At 43.8% G+C, this 14709-nt stretch overlaps 1 protein-coding gene across 3 annotated transcripts in view; it reads right to left on the reverse strand.

Annotated features, from left to right (window-relative positions):
- Window positions 1-14709, reverse strand: part of CHN2 (chimerin 2) — a 314431-nt gene that overhangs the window by 208098 nt on the left and 91624 nt on the right. The gene's annotated exons all lie outside the window — the stretch shown is intronic.

A 14709-nucleotide genomic window follows, 5' to 3' on the forward strand; every position in this document is an offset into this window, starting at 1 on the left:
ATGACAAAACAAATGATCTCTATCCTCACGCAGCTCTGGGCTTGTGGAGAGAACACAGTTAACAAAGAGGCAAATAAATTATTAAGGATAAAGTACTATGGAGCAAATAAGTAAGGAATCATCATGAGACTAATAACAAGGCAGACCTGCTTAGGGATGTTATAGGAAGCATCTCCGAGAAGGGGCACAGCAGGGCAAGTAGTCACCAAGTGGCGAGTTTTCCATCTGAGCTCATAGAAGGACCGCCTACTCCCTTGCGCCTAGGTGGGGTCATGTGGAATGTGAGCACAAGTGATGCTTTTCACTTCCAGGCCTGGCCTGAACAATCCTCCACAGGTTTTTGACTTCTCACCGGGCGAAAGCAGGTGAACCTGCAGAGGATTCCATCCAAGAAGGCCAAGGGGTTGGTGGGGGTCACAGGAGGGAAAGGCTCGGTGGCCATGTAGAACACAGGGGCGTCCTCATTCTTATCCCTGATTCCCACACGCATCAAACACATTGGGCTGTGACCTGAGGAACAAATAAATGTCATTGTTTTAAGCCACTAAGGTTTGGAGTTGTACACGATACACTGCTCTGATAACAGAGGAGGAAAGGTTACGCTAAGGCCTGAAGGATGCGAAGAAAGCAGCTGTTGGGAGATCTGGAACAAGGGCATTCAAGGCAGAGGAAGCAGCATGAACCAAGCACCAGGGCAGGAAGTCTGAAGAGCTGGCAGAAAGTTGGAAGAGCTGGAGTCAGGACTGTGGAGAAGTAACATAAAGGAAGGCTGGAGGGCCAGGAAGGGGCAGATGATGCAGACACTGAGACAGTGGTAAGGAGTTTGGATTTATCCTACTTCCTCTATACTTTTACAACAACCCTCGTACAATTATTTGTATGTCATGGTACCCAGAAGATACTGTTAACTGATTTTGGTTAAATGACCAAAATCCAGAAAAATACTACACTCAGTGCATTAGTTTCCTATTGCTGCTGCAATAAAGTACCACAAACTTAATGGCTTAAAACAACACAAATTTATTACCTTCCAGGTCTGGAGGTCAGAAGTTCAAAATAGGTCTCACTGGGCTAAAATCAAGGTTTTAGCAGGGCTCGGCCCCTTCTGGAGGCTCTAGAGAAGAATTTGTTTTCTTGCCTTTTCGAGCTTCTAGAAACTGTCCGCATTCCTTGGCTCATGGCCCCTTCCTGTCTTCAAAAATAAACAGCATAGCATCCTCAAATCTCTCTCTGACTCTGCCCCTCCAGCTTCCCTCTTTCACTTAAAAGGACTCCTGTGATTACACTGGACCCACCAGATAATTCAGGATAATCTCCCCATCTCAAAGTCAGTTGATCAGCAGCCTTAATTCCATCTGCAGTCGTACTTCCCCCTTGCCATGTATCAACATAGTCACAAGTTCTAGGGATTAGGACGAAGACATCTTTGGGGGGCTGTTATTCTGCCCCCCACACTAGGAATGGCATTAGTTGTAAACTGAGGTCGACTAAACCATAGTTACCAACCTTGTAACTCATGGACCCCTTTTATTATTTTCCCTCAAACTGGATGTTTCAAAAAATTTGATTTCCAAAACAAATGGAATGTATTATATAATTATGTATAGATAATGATTTCCATTTAGATTTTTAAATTAGACTTTCAAAATGGGTAAAAGAGGTTGCAGAACTCCAAAAAAACATTTGAAGTGATCCTTGAGTTGGGGGCCATTAGAATTACAGGAAACTGGGCTTTTCAAATATCAACTTCCTAGGTCTGGTCAAAGGATTTAGCTGGAGGGAAAACAACGAATTGATAGGATGGATCTGGGTATATCCCCCTCCTGTTGTCCCCCCAATGGGGGTTTGGGGCTGCTCCCTGGAAAATGTCAACACAATAAAATTATATTCTTAATACTAAAGAGGCTTGGACATGATGAATCACGTCTAAAATGAAGAGGACTAGTTATTATACACACTTCACACCTCTGGAGGGAAATGCTCATTATCGTGCTAGAGGACAGAAACCTGGGAAGTTTGCAGAATGCAAATCACCCAAAACAATTCCCCTTGAGCTCGCCTGATTACATTCCCATGTCATCCCTCAAGGATGCTAACAAAGTTACTGGGACAGTAGGGAGTTTGCAGCAATTCTAACCTACTGATTATCCTGGATTAAGTGGTCTGCCCAATATTTAAATACTAAACAAAACACATGAAAAATCACCTTGGACACAAGATTCCCTGGACCTCTGTTTGCTGTTGGAGGGTGAATTTGTCACAGGTCAAAGATACAGCACTTCATGCAGCATCTGCTAGACCATTTTATTCTTTCTTATAGCTCCCAGGATCTCCTTTTCCTATTATGTCCCCAAGTTGATACCTTGGCACTCAGCACTCTCGTTAGTGATACATCACAGAGGGACTCTGTCTTCCCATCACTATCCCTCCTTCTATACTTTTTGCTTTGTGGCTCCTCCTCATTGTTTATTAAACAAGCTACTTAATCAGAACATTCTCCTTTCTTTTACATGATGCCAGTACTTCCATTTTCAGGAGATACTAATAATTCACTTCTCAGGAAATGTTTACATTGACTACAGTTTTTAAGCTTGAAACACCCTCCCAGGAAACTGACAAAGCAATAAGATGTTTTCAGATCTGCTTCTTAAGACACAGCTAGTTTAGGGACTTTCTTGGCTCACACTGTGCGCTACTCAGTCAATGAGCTTTCACATACCAGCTTCCAGACAAAATTCTAAAGGGGGCCTAACTTGCAACGGGGTTTAAAGTAAATCACAATACTGGGAACATTCTGAGATATTTGCTTGACACCGATTCTGTAATATTTCCCTCCTAGATGTGAGCATTCTGGACATGGAACACAGAAATCTAACATGTAAATAAGATTCAAATAACTATGTGTCTAAAAAGCTCTTGGTTGGGGGGCAAGGGAGTCGAGGAAGAGGGAGAGAAAAAACAGAGAGAAGGGGAGAAAAAGAGAGAGATTGAAAGAGAGAGAGAGGAAGGGAATTAGAAGAGGAGATGGGGGAGAAGGAAGGAGAGGGAGAGAAAGCAAGAGAGACCCACAGTGTGTGGATGTGCTTTCTTATTCAGAAGAATAAAATGTGGGCATGCAGAGTAACTTTCTGGGCAGCCCATGTGGCTTTCTACACAAGTAAACTTTATCAGACTTTGCATTCTGTGCAATGTAAACCAAACAGCTAACTCTACAATTGCTTTGATTACTTCGTCTCTAAAAATTATCCAGCTATTGACTCAGTTTTCCATTTTATCGTGTCTCTAAGCTTTAACAAATGCAAATTTTTCTTACAAATCACAAGCTTTGTAATAAATCAGGGTAAGGGTCAAAACTAAAAAACAAAATTCATCTTCGTCAGAGAAGAAACTATCCCTAGAGAAATGCTGGGTGCTGAATAGTTATTTTATGATTTTCAGCATGTAGAATATGAACAGCAGATAAAGGGATGGGCTTCTATGTAATTTCTAGCCCTAGCACCTAACAGGATCGCCTGACGTAATAAGAGCTCAAAAACATTTGTTGGCTATAGACATTTTATATCTCTTTGAAACCTTAATATGTGTAACAACTATTTTGAATAAGCAAAATTCATGGGCTATAAGCAACTTTATTTTTGTCTACCATTGTCCAAACTTTAAATTTATTCTGGTAAAGTTAACTCTTCCCCGTCCTGAAAGAAATTCAGGGCAAATCCCATGTCTTTCAGATTACTTTTGGATAATAAGAAGTCTGTCAGCAACTCAACTCACAAAACACAAAGTGGAATAATTAACATGTTCAGTCAGTCCAGTGTAATAATTCAAAGTTACAACTTCCCTTACTTTCCTGTCTCAGCCTGCTTCCAGCTAGTTGCCTGAGGGAGAAAATCTCTCTCCCCTCCTTGCCCTTTTATCCTTCTTGCTAACTGCAGTTTCTGATTCCTCCAGGTCAGGGTGGAGGGAAGAGAAGAAGGAAAGGCCTTACTGGATTAGTACTGCTGAAAGATAGCTTAGGGTCCCACAGCAACTACTGAGCATATACTCCATACCTGAAACTAACAGAATGTTGTAAGTCTACATATACTCAACTCAAGTATATACTACTATACTTCATTTTTTTTAAGAAAAGAAAGAAGAGAAATCACACATGCAAAAATAAAATAAAATATGCGCTTCTTCTCCTGGAGTGTTTTCATGGGTTTCCCCACAATTACTGGGGATCTTGCATCTGAGGTATCCTTAACACAGGCAAATGCTGTTGGGCTCCTTCCTCAGCTACTGGAAATCTAGAGGCTCACCTCCTTGGGTGTCAGTTTACCCTCCAAGTGGCTCTCCTGGACAGCTGTCCCTGGGGCCCAGCTTACATCTGCTTCATGGGAAATAGTCGCTCCTCTGTCCTGACAAATTCCAGATACTCAATGACCCCCAATCTGAGAGCAACCTGCCCTTTAGATTTTCTAGGGGTGAATCAGGCCCCTGTTCACTGTGTCCCCCAAAATGCAGAGGACACATATTAAACCCTCCAAGAGGTCTGGTGGAAGCTGCTCTTTCTGTGCTTGAAGAAGAAGGCAAGCACACTTCATACCTTTTTTGGAGAGGATGAGATTTAGAGCATAGCACACAGTTTGCTCCAAAATTCTAGCTCTCCATCTTGTTACACCCTCAGTGGGTGAGGGGTCAGAGTCACAAAACCAGTTTGTGTGCATGTCCTTCCCAAATTTTGAAATGGCACATTTACTGTATTGGGTACTCAGCCAACATTGAAATTAAAATAGGTCCATTTTCACATAATATTATATAATATTCCATTTTATCCTAAATATGAAAGTCTAGATTTCCAAAGCAGATTAAGCAAGACAGTTATTGTTCAGCTGATCACATTTTACAATTTTTAATGCTATTTTGTTATGAGGTATCATCTCGCTCTACAATTATAGCTTGGCTAAGCCTCTCTGAATATGTTTTTTCACTTGCTCCCTCAGTCAGTTTTGGTTTCTTAACTCTCAGATACACTTCACATCCTATAAATCTCTCAGGGATACCAAAGGATCAGGTTTTAGTCCTCTGCAAATTGGGTTTGGTTCACTAATTTATGTCCTCTGCTCTCCCTGAACTTCTATTAAACCGTGGAGTTGAAACATTAGAGTTAGGAGGATATTTTTAAGCACTAACCCAGTGGCTCTTTGTGTGTTTGTTTTGTATTTTGCCCCGGTACCCAGTGACCCTTGCTCATTCAACCAGCTACGACCACTGCTTTCATTACTTTAGAAAGAAGGGATGACACAGCACAGTGGCAGAAAACAAAGAAATCAATTATTTTCTGTTTCAAAATCTTGGATCCTGGCATGGGCTAAAGATTTGGAAGGATGGTATTCAGTAAGCAAAGGCTCTGATAAAGTCCCATAGACGGGGGAAAGCAGCAGACCATGGAGGGTGGTAGAAAGGTATTAGAGGGCTTCCCTGGTGGTACAGTGGTTAAGAATCCACCTGCTAATGCAGGGGACAAGGGTTCGAACCCTGGTCCGCGAAGATCCCACATGCCATGGAGCAACTAAGCCCGTGCGCCACAACTACTGAGCCCACGTGCCACAACTACTGAAGCCTGCGTGCCACAACTACTGAAGCCTGCGTGCCTAGAGCCCATGCTCTGCAACAAGAGAAGCCACTGTAATGAGAAGCCCATGCACCTCAATGAACAGTAGGCCCCCACTTGCTGCAACTAGAGAAAGTCTGCACACAGCAACCAAGACTCAAGGCAGCCAAAAAAAAAAAAAGAAAGGTATTAGAGGCTGGGGTTGAGGGGTCCTGAGAAGCAGCCCCAATCCCCACTCACCTTCAGGCATAGCCCTGAGAGGAGTGGATAAAGGAACCCTCAGGTAGAGCTGGAGCATATGAGGGCAGGGGGCACTGCCCACCTGTCCTGGTAGATTGAGGGAGGAAGGGGAGATGCCACGTGGAGTGACCGAGGTGGCCCCAGATCCGCCCTAATGCCCCAACACATCACAAGAATGAGTGAATGATTTCCGGGTGCCCCAAAGGGAGCACAAAAGTGGAGGCAAGCCTTACACAGACCGTCAAGTTCCCCCATGGAAAGAATGATCTCTATGAATCCAGTGTGTCATGAAAGAAACTCAGAGAGAGGCAGACCTTAAGCTGTCTTGCTAGGCGCACACAGCGATGACTCCAAGGAAAGGTTGCCTGGGAACCAGGAAACGGAGGCCAGCACCAACACATGACAGCAAGAAGTCAGCCTGTTGCCCCTGGTGTTAGATACAGAGCAAGGCCCCCGGAAGCGAGACAGACTGAAGGTGGGAGGGACATGCCGCTAGGCTCGCTGGCTCCAGAACCTGTATCCGACCACTGTGGTGGGTTGAATAGCGTCTTCCCCCAAATTCATGTCCATCTGGAACATCAGAATGTGACCTTGTGTGGAAATAGCATCTTTGCAGATGTAATTAGTTAAGACGAGGACATACTGGATTAGAATGGGCCCTAAATCCAAGGAATGGTGTCCTTAGAAGAAGAGACACAGAAAGACTTAGGGAAGAAGGCCATGGGAATAAGGAGGCAGAGACTGGGGTGATGCAGCTACAAGCCAAGGAATGCCATAGATTGCTGGGATTGCTAGAAACTAGGAGAGAGGCAAGGAGGCATTCTTCCCCAGGGCCTTTAAAGGGAGCAGAGCCCTGCTGACATCTTTGGACCTCTAGTCTCCAGAACTGTGAGAGTATACATTTTGTTGTTCTAAGCTGCCCTGCTGTAGTCTGTTATGGCAGCCCTAGGGAACTAATACAACCCCTAAGCACACTGCCCCTCCACAGTAGCCCAGAGACATCGGGGGTAGCCAGAGCCCAAGGAATCCGGTCCAGACAGGAGGAGGCCAAGGGCTCCCGGGAAGCCCAGAATTTTCAGCTGACTGGAGGCCTCGACAGTTCTGAAGTTGATGGGGAGTCCTGCTCTCAAAAGGAGATCCACTTATGGGTTCACCTGGGATCTAAACACAGCACAAAGTAGAATGCTTGCTCCTGAGAGAGGCTTTCAGATGCTCCTGGTCTTTCCGTGGTGTCCTGCACTCCGGGTGACCCAGAGCCTGCCTAGGACTCCCCTCATCCTTTCTCTGAAGGGAGAATGAGGTGCACTGAAAAGGGCTGCAGATCTGGACTCAGAACACTGGGACTGACCCTTCTTTAGGCCCTGGCTTAGCGAGGTAACCTTGGGCAAGTCACTTGAACCTGCAGTCCTCATCTCATCTCACTAGAGTATATGAATGACACTACTTGCCCTACTTAATCTCAAAGAATTGCATTAGAATGAAAACACTCTTTGAGGTTAAATGTACTGTATAGAAAGACGTGATTATTATCATCCTGGCTGTAGATTTTTCTCCCCCTTCCTTTTCAAATAAGGCCCCATAGTTGAGTTTTCTGTCTAGGACACAAATTGATAAAACTCCAAACTTAAAAATATATTTCTGTTTTTTTTTTGTTGAAACCATCTGGCAACCCATTGGAGCAAGCCACTTTGAGGGCTGGGAGGTGAAACACTGTTGTAACAACCTGTGGCACCGGAAGTGTGTGAGATATACTTCCTCTTGGGGAGCAGGGGCAAAGCCAGAGGACCCCCGAGGAAGGTTCGACGGTAACAGGCTGGAAGACTGCAAGTGTAAGGACACTCAACTGGTTCCAGATTGGCCACTGCCGCTGTCCTTTCCTAAGAGAGTTTCTACAGAACTACAGTTTAGCAGAGAGTTCTTGTGGTTTTTTAGGGGGATAAAATGTACATAACAAATTCACCATCTTAACCATTTTTAAGTGTACAGTTCAGAGATCCTAAGTACATTCACATTGTCATGCAACCATCCATCTCCAGAGCTTTCTCATCTTCCCAAACTGAAACTCTGTGGCCATTAAACTCTAACTCCCCTTTCTCCCTCCCACCAGCCCCTGGCAAACACCCTCCCCTACTTTCAGTCTCTATGAATTTGACTACTCCAGGTACTTATATAAGTGGAATCATGCAGTATTTGTCTTTTTGTGTTTGGGTTATTTCACTTAGCATAATGTCTTCAAGGTTCATCCATGTTGTAGCAGGTGTTGGAATTTCATCCTTTTTAAAGATGCATAATGTTCCATTTTGTTTATCCATTCATTCATTGATGTTGGGTTGCTTCTACTTTTGGATATTGTGAATAATGCTGCTGTGAATATCGGTGTACAAATAAATATCTGTTCAAATCCTTCCTTTCAATTCTTTTGGGTAGCAGAGAGTAATTTTAAATGTATTTACTTTATTTATTTATTTTTGGCTGCATTGGGTCTTCTGCACATGGGCTTTCTCTTTGTTGTGGTCCGCGGGCTTCTCATTGCGGTGGCTTCTCCTGTTGTGGAGCACGGGCTCTAGGCGTGCAGGCTTCAGTAGTTGTGGCTTGTGGGCTCTAGAGCGCAGGCTCAGTAGTTGTGGCACACGGGCTTTAGTTGCTCCGCGGCATGTGGGATCTTCCCAGACCAGGGCTCGAACCTGTGTCCCCTGCATTGGCAGGCTGATTCTTAACCACTGCGCCACCAGGGAAGCCCGAGAGTAATTTTTAAAAGCATTCTATAGAAGAAAACTAGGAACTTCTAGAAAATCCTAAAATAATTAAATTTACTCTTTTAAGGATTTAAAAAGGAAGCCATTTTGTTAGGGTTTTTCAGAGCTGACATTATAAAAACTTTTCTTATTACAAGCCTTTAAGAAAAAATCACAAAGAACTTTCTAGACTCTGTATTTATTATGAGACTATACAAACGACAGTAATCAAAATAATTAGCAAATTTTACTTGTCATTTTTATGTTTAATAAAAAAATTACAGCTTTAATTTTCCAAAACTGACTAACAGAAAATGAAAATGTACTAATTAAGTTTCTTAGAGTATTTATGTGATGGCTACTTCATACATATATAGATAATTATTTTTAAAAATATTGCACATGGTAAAATGTAGCTCTAGGGGATATCATGCTTTATGTGATAAGCTTGTTCCTGTGTTTTATCAAATACCTACAAATAAATCACATTTTAAATGAGTGAAGACTAGGTGCTTACTATTTAAAGAACCCATGAAGGAAAGCTTTTGGAAAAGATTCCTTTTGTTATTCAAATAATCACCTGCTAATTTATCTAACTGCAGAGTTTCTCATTTTGGCATTTTTGAAAAGGAGAAATTCTGCAAGTCTGATAAATGAATCACCACTTTCTTTTTTTTTTAAAACTCTACCAGTTTGACTTGTCATATTGTTTTGTTGGCTCAAAGTACTATGCTGTATCTTTGGCTGTTTTGAGCACACGTAAAAGTAGAAAACAGCATCATACAAAATTGAGAATGAATGTAAAAGGGCAATATTTTCTCAAGGTTGTCCATTCAGAAGCCAGTGCCAAAGGCCCAGGGAGACACCTCATGACCTAATGAACCACCTGACCACTCCCCCTACCTCCTCTCACCAGCTCACCTTTCTCATACTTCATTCATGGCCAATTCCTGTCTTTTCTCCAGTTAGGGTATTTCTTGCCTCACCCTCCCCTCTATTCTCTCTGAAATGCTCTAGTTCGAGACATCATCAACTTTTGTTTGGTGTACTGCCTCCAGTCTCTCTCATCACTGCTTACTATCACCTCTGCTCCAAAGTCCACACTCCTCAGCCTAACATGTAAGACCTTCCATAATCTGACCCCCATCTTTTTTCCTAGTCTAACTTCTGCTCTTGTCCCTCACGTGCCCTGAGTTCTAATGAAATCTACCCCCACTGGGCCCTCTCTGCGTTCCTGCCTCCAAGTTGTCATTCCACGCTATATTTCTGTCTTTCCTGTTTCTTCTTCTTGGACACTCAGGCTCTCATCTGTGCTCTCATGGAGAGTTATTAATTTGTCTCTTAAAATGTTTGCCACTTTCTGCCCCATGTATCAATTATTTGTGTTTATAGCTCAGTCCTCTGTGCTTCCCCCCTAGCAAAGCTCAATGAAGATACAGGAATTAGCACGGGATACCAAGCAGTATCAGTAAGTCAGTGTTCTGAGTTTTATGCAATATTAAATTAAACAGGACATTAAATACATGTTGTAGTTTCCAGGTCTATTATCTTTTATCTCAAGACTTCTCAAAGAGGTGATATCTCCATCCTTATTTGACATATGTGCAAAATGAAGCAAAGAGCTAGCAAGAGGCAAAACCTGTATCAGGTGAACAGGAATTTCTGAAAATGCTTAGAAAAACATAAAGCTTTCAGAAAAATGAAGCTCAGCCTGACTGTGGGCCCTTTGATATGGTCTCCAGGCATCACTACCTATGAACTCAAGAATGTCCTGATTTATATGGATCACCACAAACACCCATGACAAACAAGACTTCAGCTGAAATGAAAGAGTAAGTACGCTCTCTCATGAGAACAGATATCACCATGGATCACTACGAGTAATGTTCTTTAGGACAGTTTCCCCTTCTTAATCCAGCGGAGCCATTAACGGGGCATTTCCTGGATGTGCCTTGCTCCCAAGTGCAAATCTCGCCTCCAGTAGGGAGCCTGTCATACTGGTAACTGGGGGCACAAAATCAGGCAAGTGACAAAGTATCCCAAGGAGTGTCTACTCGTTATAAGTCACTCTGCACCCCTGCAAGGTAATTCAGAAAACGTTCATTAAATATCTGGCTTCCCTTGTGCCTCTTTGGACTGCTAAGTAGATTTGGACCAGTTTATCTCTTGTCCCTCAGTGCACATGAGTCATTAGAAAGAAAACTTTTAAATAAGTATACAATGGAGGGCTTCCCTGGTGGCGCAGTGGTTGAGAGTCCGCCTGCCGCGATGCAGGGGACACGGGTTCGTGCCCCGGTCCGGGAGGATCCCACGTGCCGTGGAGCGGCTGGGCCCGTGGGCCATGGCCGCTGAGCCTGCGCGTCCGCGTCCGGAGCCTGCGCTCCACAACGGGAGAGGCCACAGCAGTGAGACGCCCGCATACCGGAAAAAAAAAAAAAAAAAAAAGTATACAATGGAAAGGAACCCAGCCCTGTAGCATGCAAATACCTGCAGGCCAGAGCTAGCAGAGTCTGTTAGGCAAATGTTCTCTTGGAAGTACCTTTCATGCCAGCTGGAGTCCCAGCACTGACTGTTGTTTTACTCCACAGCACTTGGCAAAATACAAGTTATTTACCCAACATCATCGGAATCCTTACAAATAGAGCATTTTAGCTTATGCTTAAAAAATATGATACGACTATATATTTTTTTAAGGTGATGAAACAGGAACAGACACTTGCCTTTTTTGGAGTGATCCTAGCTTCAGGCTTCCCACGTGTTTCTTTCAACATGGATGATTTCTAGCACGTGGTGCCCACAGACAGCCCAGCCAAGATCACGCTGACTTTCCCTCCTCTGGGACCCAACACGCAATGTCTGAGACATCAGGAAGGCTCCCACAAGAGCCTGCGGCCCTTTGCTAATTTGCCTAATCCTTTCTGCTGGCAAAGGCAGCAGTGCCACTGAGGCCAGATCTGCAGGAGTCTGTTTCTCGGGTGCTCATTCCTCCTGGTCTTACAAAGTATCATGAAAAGAGGTAGGTAAGTAGCCTCAACAGCCAAGAATCACTGGGATTCATCTATGCCACCAACTGAGAACACTGGTAAGAAAAGCCTCAATAGCCCTCAATAACCATCAATGGTTTTACCTTTCTTTCTTGACTCCTGAGATTTTGCACTTGTGTCATTTCTGATGAAGAACTGGCCTGGTATCAGTGCAATATCATGCTGAGACCCCCAGACTAGCATTTCAGAGAAGCAGAGGTTGAAATCCAGCTCTGCCTTGCAGGACATTCTTACGTAAGTTGCTTAACCTGTTTCATTCTTTGCCAAACAAGAAGAGCCTCTGTCTGCAGACACATCTGAGGGCCCCTGGGCAAGCACACAATAGCACAGTTATGCCCTGGTCTAAGTAGGAGGCCTCAGTGTGGTGCACAAGGGGCTTCTCTTCAGAATGTCTGAGTAGACACAAAACAGGAGGGAAAGGAAAATGACCAGTAGGAGGGGAATTGATAAGAATGGCCTTTATCTATTGAAAAAGGATTTGTGTCAATTTTGTCACATTTCTAATTATATTGAGCGGCTTCACTGTCCAGGGCATTTTCTGTGTGTTGAAAACTCCAGAAAAGTAGAATACAATCCCTGCCCTCACTGTGCTTATATTTGGCAGGGGGCGGGTGTCTGTTGTACCTATGTGTGTGCACGGATGTCTGTGCCTGTGTGTGTTATGTCTTTGTGTGTTCACAGCAAAACTGAGGCACCTGCAGCTTGCTATTCTAAGGAGCACAGTCCAAAGGGGGAGCCCGTGCTGACAGGCAAGGATCTGGAAAAGCTTCACAGGCAAGCCTGTATTTGTGCTGGGCCTTAATAAGAATGGGAACTTCAGCAAGCAGAAATAGAGGAGAAGGGATTTTTGAAGAAAGAAACAAATACTTGAGAAAAGGCAGAGACAGGGGATAGTACAAGGCATGTGCCATGTGCTGATGTGCAGGGAGAAGAGGAACTAAATGAGAGGGCCCTAGCCAGGTAGGAGGCACCAAAGACAGGCAGGCGGCATTGGCTACCTTTTCAGAAGTCTCTCAACCTGCACTTACAATGCCTCTGAAGCAACATGAGCCGTATTAAGGCAAGCTCTCAGCTGCTTCCCTCGGATTCTGCCCCTGTCATTCAGTTTGGCCCCCAAATGGCACCTTGTCGGGCTTACAAGACAGACTCTAAAAATTATACCTGGAATTTAGAGTTCTGAGGAAGTGTTTCTGTGTATACAGAAAGGCTGGCAAAATGGGAAAGGCATTCCGCCTCTCAAAACACCCTTGTTTTTCCCAGGCCATCATAACTCTAAGAAAACTAGGAATCTGAAATTCCTGTAAGGTATGAGACTCAGGAGGTTCTCCTGAAGTATTTCTCCAAGTACTTTACTAACAGACCAAGCACATTCATCATTCATTCATTTCTCCATTCATTCAACAAATATTTATCGGGCACCCATCAGGCACTGTCCCAGGCATTGGGGATGTGGCAGAGAACACAAAAGATGACCAGCACCCCACGGAGCTTAGTCTAGTGTGTGGAGACTGACAATAAAGGAAACAAATACATAAAATACTAAGCCAGATGATGAGATGTGCTGTGGAGAAAAGGGGCAGGCAAAGGACACAGGGAACGCTGGGGACATTTGAGACAATATTTGAAGGAAGAGAACGGTGGAGACCCATGCAAGTGTCACAGAGCAGAGCATCTGTGGCAGAAGGAACAGCAAATGCAAAGGCCCTGAAACGCACCTGACATGGGTGAGGAGTCACAAGGAGGCCAGTGCGCCTGGAGCTGAGTGAGGGAAGGCGAGAGTAGTAAGATGCAAGGACAGAGAAGTAAGAGCCATCAGCAGTCTGGAGCAGGAAGACAATTAGTGGAGTGTGGATTGTGGGTGACAGAAGAAGAAACATGTCTCACGGTGGAGGAAAGTGAGTGATGGGTGTTAGCAAATGCAGCCGAGAGGTCAGGTAAGGTGAGGACAGAGAATGGGCCCTGGAAGTTAATGCTGCGGAGGTTGCTGGCGACCCCAACTAGCCTGACCGCAGGGAATTCAAGGGAGAGAGGGAGGAAAAGAGTGGATGACAAAGCAGTTACTGAAAACGGAGTAGAGAAACGGAGTGATCGCTGGAGGGGGAAATGATGTCAAGAAAGGTGGTTTTTTTTTTTTTTAATAAGGAACGCATACAACTCAATAGCAAAAAGGCAAATAATCTGATAGAAATATCAGCAAAGGACCTGAGAAGATATTTTTCCAGAGAAGACATGCAAACGGCTCATAGGTAAATGAAAAGGTGCTCCACATCACTCATCACCAGGGAAACGCAAAGCAAAACCACAATGAAATATCACCTCACACCTGTCAGAGAGGCTATTATTATGAGAAGGACAAAAAGCACAAGCGTTGGTGAGGATGTGGAGAAAAAGGACCCATGGTGCACTGTTGGTGGGAATGCAAACTGGTGCAGCCACTGTGGAGAACAGTATGGAGTTTCCTCAAAAAATTAAAAATTAAACCACCATAGGATCCAGCAATCCCACTTCTGGGTATACGTCTGAAGGAAATGAAATCACTATCTTGAAGAGATGTCTGCACTGTCATGTTCATTGCAGCATTATACACAACAGGCGAGACACAAACAACTGAAGTGTCCCTCGGGATGAATGAATTTAAAAATGTGATATATATATGATACAATATTATTCAGCCATAAAAAAGGAAATCCTGCCACTCTTGACAACATGAATGAAACCTTAAGGAGTTATGATAATGAAATAAGACAGAGAAACAAAAACACTGCATGATCTCATTTCTATGTGGAATCTAAAAAAGTCAAACTCATAGAAACGTGTATAGCATGGTGACTATAGTTATAATACTGTACTGCATACTTGAAATTTGCTAAGAGAGTAGATCTTAAATGTTCTCACTACACACCAAAAATGGTAACTATGTGAGGTGAGAGATGTGTCAGCTAGTCTTTTTGCGGTCAGCATTTCATGATGTATATGCATATCCAACCATCGTGTGGTATGCCTAGAAGTTACCCAATGTTATTTGTCAATTATATGTCAGTAAAGCTGGGAGTGGGGAGAGAAAGAAAGAGAGGGAGAGAGGGAGGGAGGAAGAGAG

This window comes from Physeter macrocephalus, chromosome 5 (genome assembly GCF_002837175.3).
Source record: "Physeter macrocephalus isolate SW-GA chromosome 5, ASM283717v5, whole genome shotgun sequence".
NCBI lineage: Eukaryota > Metazoa > Chordata > Mammalia > Artiodactyla > Physeteridae > Physeter > Physeter macrocephalus.